Source organism: Magnolia sinica, chromosome 19, assembly GCF_029962835.1.
Source record: "Magnolia sinica isolate HGM2019 chromosome 19, MsV1, whole genome shotgun sequence".
In the NCBI taxonomy this organism is placed as follows: Eukaryota; Viridiplantae; Streptophyta; class Magnoliopsida; order Magnoliales; family Magnoliaceae; genus Magnolia; species Magnolia sinica.
Genome location: NC_080591.1, coordinates 10,800,652 through 10,808,451, shown reverse-complemented (window position 1 = coordinate 10,808,451; position 7,800 = coordinate 10,800,652). Strand labels below are relative to the sequence as shown.

Genomic DNA, 7,800 nt, shown 5'->3' with positions numbered 1-7,800 from the left:
GAAGCAATCATAGGAAGAACGTTGATACAACAATTAAATCTATGCTAACAAAAAATATTTATCCCACATCTCACAAATCATATGAGGTAAATCTTTCAAACTATAAGTTAATTCTCACTTTCTTGGTGAAGATAATGATTACATTCAAACTAACATATAAACCAAAGTTTGAATCTGCATTGTTATGCCTTGGGAAGCAACCATTGGAATGAGACTACAATTCGAACAATTAACCTATTGGTATGCCCTGGAAAGCAACCATTGGAATATGAGAAAATGGTCTCTTGAGTGCCGAAATATATTGAGCACCGCCTAATGCTGAGATTGGATAAACCTGGCAAAAAGAAATTTTGGGAAAAAAAAAATTAGTGGAGATTTTTGTTAAACTGTGAAAAATTACTTTCAAAATCAATGACAAAGTAAACTAGAGTTACTATTACCACCTTCATGAAAGTTAGTGTAGCATATAGGAGAAGGAGAAGACCTATGAAGAACTGAAGCTTACAAAGAGGCTTTTCAAAAAAAAAAATTTACAATGATATGCATTAATAGCATGCTGTCTTCACAATTGAAAAGAGAGGAAAAGAGGGAGTAAGAAATAAGTAATCAAGCAAAGCTTTGATGTTATTTTAGTTTATTTATATTTTATTTTTAGAGCTGGTTTGGACACAACTTCCGTGAAAGGGAGTTTCCAAAAAAGCAGGTCCGTAACATCAATTCGCCAAAACCAATCTGGTTGGTTTTTGGCAGGTGGTCTTTTTAGCACCTGTTTTGTCAAGAGGAGCAATCAAATGGGAGTTGAGGGCATCCAAAAACACATCTCAAAAATGGCATTGCGTCTCAAAATCCCTTTTTGAAGGTGTGTCCAGAACATGCCCTAAAGGAGCTAAACACAATAGAAAAGGCCAAAAGCTCCAATTCTCTCCTAAATCAATTGAAAGTTTGTTGTCACAATGCACAACATACCTGAACTACCGCTAATGAGATTCATACTTCCAAACAACTCATACAATTCCAAAATCTGCATTAGGTTAAAGCAAAATACTAATTGCACACACTTCTGCACATGAGTTCCCACTGCAGCACATGGCAGACAGATACAAAATCCAGACTACACTTCTAGTGGGTCACACGATATACTCGCCACAGCAGAAAATTCAGGACAATCAGATGATCGGATCGGAAGGCATGATTAGTTTACCGTGACTTGTTCATCAAGCAAAGGTCATGCATAGGGAAAAACCATCCATCATGCGACGGATTGTGTGCATGAAATCAGAAGGCAACATGCATGCTCTGCTGTTATTACAGTCTATACAATATATCCATTTTACAAATAAAAAACAAGAGATTTTTTATGATGCTTTATCAAAAGAACTGACCTATTCTGTTCAACCCGACAACGGTAAGGTGGACTCCACATTTCACCAATATAAGCCATTGATATGGTGGGCCTCATCATGGGAAGGCACGGCCCCAATATCTCCCTTATCTGATGATCCTATCCATCCTGACAAATGGTCCAAATTTAATGGAAACCGAGTTGAACAATTAGGATCATCAGATGGGGGAGAACTTCATGGTATCTCACACCCACCAGGGACGAACAATCTGGATCGCTGAAAAAGTGGACCCACGTGTACATTTAGAGGGCGCGAGCAAATGCTGGATAGAATATTGTATATTTCCTTAAAAAAAACATATAGTGATGAAGCTGACCTTGACCATTCTTGCACCAGCATTATATGCATTCAAAACCTGTATAAGCATTAAAAGAGTGGACTGAGCTCAAAAACCCAATTTACATTACAAAAGCTTAAAAAGAAGTGAAGAAGGAAAAAAATAAAATCCATCCTTCTGTTGGAGTCATCACTCCAGGGATGTACAGAACATTGCTACCATGGAAATCATCTGAGATTTCCTGATGATATAAAAGCATTAGAATTCATGAACAACCACAACCATATATCTTCAACAGCAATCTGATCAAGGGGCCTTTCCATAAATTAAGACCGATGCTTCTTGAGAAGATAGTTAATTTGTTATTTTGGTTGCTCCAAATATCATGATTAATCAGTCTAATTTGATGTAAAATATCAACATCAAATTAGACCGATCAATCATCAATGTCACAAAAGCCCTCTAGAGAGAAGATGATTCATGTTTTAATAGAATGTGAGGCCCATCACAACTACATGCCTGGGCTGGTTCCCACCGTTGGGTAACATGCATGTCAGCTAGCCAAGCCATTCATTAGGTTGTGTGCACAGAAAACAGGCCAAAACATGCCGTATACAAAAAAGTGAGGCAGTACAATAATCAATTGAGCTAGCTTGGCTACATAAAAGGGTCTCAGTTGAAGAAGGAAACACTAATCTTTGTTTGGGTGGTGTGAGGCCCCTTCACCATCTCATTCATGCATGTACCCAGTCGCAGAGCACAAGTTCTGCCTCCAGCAGGAAGTCAAGTGCACCACAACACTCTTTGAAAAGCAAGAGGAAAAGAACCAGCAAGTGATGTTTGCAATGGCAGAATCAGCTGTTATTTGACGTTAAGCAGCAATCTTGCTTGCAACTAAATCTGGCCACGAGGTCCCGCTTGCTAAAGCTGTAAATGCTATGACATAAGCATTTATTCCTACAAGAAAAGAAAATCGTAAAACCATATCAAATGTCAATTACATGCACCGATGCAATAACAGTCTCATGACGAAACTATCTTTGGCATTTTTTTGTATAGCAAGAGAAGGGGAAAAACCTGTGACACAGCTTATCAGATCGGTATGCTTTGTAACAATGTAAGCGATTCCTCTAATGAAAATGAGAGAGCATATGAAGGCAATCCATCTGTGAACAATATGATAAGGAGGCACAAATGCGAAGAGAAGTCTCCATGGAGCAAGGATTGATTGCCAGGATATTCTTGCAATCCTTAAATAGATACTGTTCATTTTCTTTGACTCAGTGCTCCAACTGCTCGAGACAGAAAGCAATTAGACCATTGGTTTCACACCATTATTGATTTTACAGGTATTTTTAGGATTTAATTTTTCTAGTTATTGATGTCTTGCATTTCACACTTGAATGTCTTCCAGAAACTATCATCAATATTTCAGGTGTCAGCAGGAAAAAATGACACATATTGCTTTAGAGAAGGTATGTTGCCTTCGGTCAGATAAGTCACTTTTACTGGTATAAACATTTATAAAGTGCATGTAATTATTTGCTTGTATAGAAGCACCTACTATGGTTACAATAGTTTCTTATTTTCTTTTTTGTTGCACTTGCTATACCCATTAGCATTTGGCACCACTATGCTAATTCGATTTGTTAATGCGATTCTGTAGTCTCTTTGTTTGTTAGATTTTTTATATGGCTTAGGGATGGATTTGAGATGGGTTTTCTGAAAATTTTCATATGAATTGAATTTGTTGTAAATGCATGCGGTGGAAGCATGCATTTACAACAAATTTGATTTAGATGAAAATCAGAAACCAGAACCTCTAATGTGTAATAGATGAAGTTTTAGGGGCACAAGCTCCTAGTAAATAAGAAATTGATTTGCCACATATAGCTTTATAAAAATGGAGAGCAAATGGACTAGTTTCACATAACATAGATGATAAATTTGGGAGGCGGCCTAAAACAACAATTTCAAGTGAACTGTAAATGTAGCACTCCCATAGAGTGCATTATTAATTTCTTGTGATGGAAATGCGTCAAAAGTAATTTAAAAGATTGCGTATCGAATTGTTCAGCACCGATACAGGGATGTGTTGCCCCTGTATCTGGCCAATATGGGCCAGTACATCAGTATCGTTTATGGACGACACTGATACAGTATCGGGCAACACATACTGGTATCGGGTGATATATTCAACTTTGTTTCAATTAAGATCAATAGATTTGCACCTCAGTCATAGTATTGATGGTAGATACCTGAGGAAAGCCATTTATCAGTATTAGTATCTGTCGATTCATAGAGATTGTCCCAGAGCTTAATCATCTCTCGATTGAGCATGCTATGCAAACCCTGCAGTAATCAAGAAACCTGAATTATTCTACTCGATCCAACTGTCATAGCGTAAAAGAAACATGATCAGGTCCAAGAGGGCAATGCAGGTCAGGATTAGAACAAAACAGGCCTGAACTAAAGATTCTGAATCACAAGAACAGATGTTCTATTATGGTTCAGCATCTTTAACCAATTTCAAATAGAAAAGCTCCGTCCCCAGCTCATATGGAAATTGTTGAAAGAAATAGAAGGGGGAAGCTAATGGTCAGCAGTATGGTTGTATGTGGGTGTTAGCTTTCTAACCAGAGCAATTTTCTGTTTTACTTTATGAATCTCTGCTCTAGGAATAGGACCTCAACTGGGTCACAAAACCAGTCCCAAAAAATTCACAGATGGCAAGTTAATCGGAAGGTCACAAAGAAAAATATCAATCATCCAAATTCAACAAATAAAAGCAGATGTTGGGATAGTCTAATTAGTGGCACTTTTGGGCCATGATCCATCCATGATGGGGCTGGGCAGTCCGATTTTTATGCATGTACGTCACACCTACAGGGAATGAGTTATGATACTGTACGAGTTATAAGATGCGAATGCCATCCAGCAGGGGAAGATGGGCCCTGACTAAATTGAACAAGAGTAGGTACCTTTTTCGTTGACGGTGCCTGTCATTCGCTTTCTGATTGAACTCTCTTGATTTATCAACAATTTTCCTTGCTATGTCCCAGGGCAGGATTCATGGGCTGTGGCCGCGAGCATGTTGTAAAGTTCAAGTGGTCTAGTATGGAAGTTCTTCATCAGACTGATGCCCATGCCTCTGTGAAAGATTTGGATTTTAGGTACATGGAAAATGTTTGTATGTGTTTGGACACTGATAGCATAGTAGTTAGAATTTACAAACCAAGTCAGTTTGCTTTGCCCCCAAACTTTGTAATGCCATTTTGTTAAATCTATCTTACAGGCGAAAACTATGAAAACGATTGTGCTGGGGCTACAATGCCAGAGCTGCAAACATGTCTCCCAACACCCAATTAAGGTTGGTTTCTCAGATTATTATTATTATTATTATTATTTATTTTTTATTTTTTATTTTTATTTTTGGTTTCAGGCAAGCATTCAACATTCCATGCTAGGCGTCACTTTAGGTGGTCCCCACATTGTAAGGATTTTATTAGACTTTTGGCGTGCAAATGGATGATTAAAAGGGCATATAGCCAACTGGAAAACATTTCGTTCCATTGCCCATACATGGTGGGATTCATTTTTTCCTTCTGTTTATTCTGTTATGAGAAATAGGGCTGGATTTTGGAGTGTGATGACTTTGATTTGTGGCCTTCACTAAATTTAATGTGATCAGTTAGACACTTTTTGGCTGGTTGATCGGATTAGATTGAAATATACAACTTCGGATATCATATGTTAATGAAGCATGCTTAGTACATTTTAAATTAAATTTCGTATTTCAAATAGATGTTGCTACGGCTGAAGGGTTTTACATACCACTGACAGTTGCATTACTGGGGTGCATACTATATCTATTTTGATAAGTTGCATTACTGGGGTGCATACTATATCTATTTTGATAAGTTGCATTACTGGGGTGTTGTAATTTTACATTTCATTTGATTTCTCATAGTTTACTGCTGGGACCATCTATAACAGGAAAGAAAAACATGGATACACAGTGGTCAATATTGACTTTTAGGCTGCATTCAAATGTTGGAGTGAATTAAGTTGTGAACATTCATGCTTTTCAAAAAAAGAACATTCAGTTTAATAAAAAAAAGTTAATGGGTGCTTCCAGGTCATTCATAATGATGAAGTTGCATTGAAATTGCAGCGTGTTGCTTTTGAGTGGGTCATGACATATGCCCAGTTGTAGGTTGATCATTTCTCTTGTCAAAATACCTTGAACTAGAAGAAAAGTACAAGTGTTAAATGCTTTACAGATTCAATGTAGTGAGAACTTGGAAGGAAATTAGTAAAATATGGGCCAGATACATAATAATTGGTAGGTATAATTTTGAACTTCTACATGCACTTGGATACTCTCGTATCTGGCTTTTTGGAAATTGGGTATTGCTGGTATTCTCAATTGGGTCTTGCATTTTGAATGTCTACATGCACTTGAACTCTCCTATATCTGGTTTTTCGGGTATTGCTGGTTTTCTCAACTGGTTGTTGCATTTTATTTTATTTTTATATCGAGTATGAATGTTCTTCTCATTATAAACAGGAGAAACGGTTTTGAATGCTTAAATGATGTATGAGTCTTCTCCTTGTGGTTTCTTTTCCTGTTTTGTCAGATATATGAACTTGTGGTAAATCCACAGGTTCTGCAAATCTTGACTATAAAACAAGTTGAGGAGATTTGAAATCTGTGGATTTCACAAATCCATGATCCAGATCCCTCACCCAAAACAGCTTAATATGCATAATCAACCTTCATATTCTTCCTTGTTTTGTTTGCAAATTAGATTAGGCTTTTAGGCCCATGACATGGAGATGCAGCTTTTGCATCCCCAGTCCATGACTTGGAGATACCAGTTTCTCCAGATGGTTAAACAGCAACAATTTGCATTCTACAACTAGAATCTTCCAATCCATGGGAACTTTTGGTTCATTGTCTAACCATGACCAGGCCCATCATATTAATGGATTGGATCACTAAACAATGGCCCCACTTGCTTAAACTAAAAACCCAAATGTGCTATATTTAAAAACCAAGTTGAAAAATTGGTGGGAACACATCACACTAAAAGTCCTTTAAAGAAGAAGAACATGCATGTTTTCCTCATTAGCGAATTAAAACTACAAAATCCACAACATGTAGGTTGTTGATGTTCTTCTTGTCACCATACATACTCTAGTTTCCCGAGCATCGATTGTAGCTCTTGGAGTGAAAATGGGCATAGTCCTGTTTGAAACATTTTACTATATAAACAGATTTGAAATCATAAAGGATTGAACTGTGCATCCTTCAACATGTTCCTTCCAGGAAGAGAAATCCTCGCAGGCTTGGCAGGTCTTCAACGTGATCAGTCACCAAGTCACGCTTATGGGCCCATCAAGAGAGGGCCCCATCAAGGTTGCATAGGAAAACAGAAGAACATAAGCCAAGGTATTAAAAAGAAGACCAGACCATGAAAATCATGTGGTCAGAAGATGAAAGGATTCCTACTTTTATACGTTGTTTTTGTATGATGACAAGGGAAATTTCCATTTTCATACCAAAGTTTCAAATATCATAACTGGGTTTTCTGGAAAATTCAGAAGGATTCAAACTTGTACAAGGGACCACAATGAAACAACTATACAAGTGATGTTTATAAACTAGAAAAAAAAAAAAAAAAAAACTCTGATATCAACCTTATAGAAGCAAAATCCTTTCAAATTTGGAAGAAATCACATGGATGACATGAAACAATCTGTTCATGATCTTAGAGAGAGAGAGAGTACCCTTCTTCCTCTATTGGGTTCTTGCAATGAGGTCATCAGAGACTCAAATGTCAAGAATATTCTTCAAATGTCTGCAAGTGGGTGATGATTATTTTATTTTAGAAACACTATTCTATTCTGCTGTATTTTTATTTTTATTTTCCTTTCATGGCTTGATCGGCAGCGTGAATTTTAAATCCAGTGGAATCCATTGGATTTTGCATATCTGTTTTGAGGTTGAATGCAAAAATTATTGATTCCCTTTGAATCCAAATCCCTTCAAAACCCTTGTTACCAAATGGCCCAAAAATGAAATCCCCACCAATACTTCCAATTTGTCAAACGACC

The 7,800-nt window shown here is 37.2% G+C and overlaps 1 long non-coding RNA gene across 1 annotated transcript in view; it reads right to left on the bottom strand.

Moving 5' to 3' along the window:
• Positions 1–523: 523 nt before the first annotated feature.
• The window catches only part of LOC131235199 (uncharacterized), a 29,829-nt gene continuing 22,552 nt past the window's right edge, over positions 524–7,800 (bottom strand). The window contains exon 3 of the long non-coding RNA XR_009165980.1: positions 524–1,758. This is a non-coding gene — a long non-coding RNA (uncharacterized LOC131235199). The remainder of the gene's footprint in view (positions 1,759–7,800) is intronic.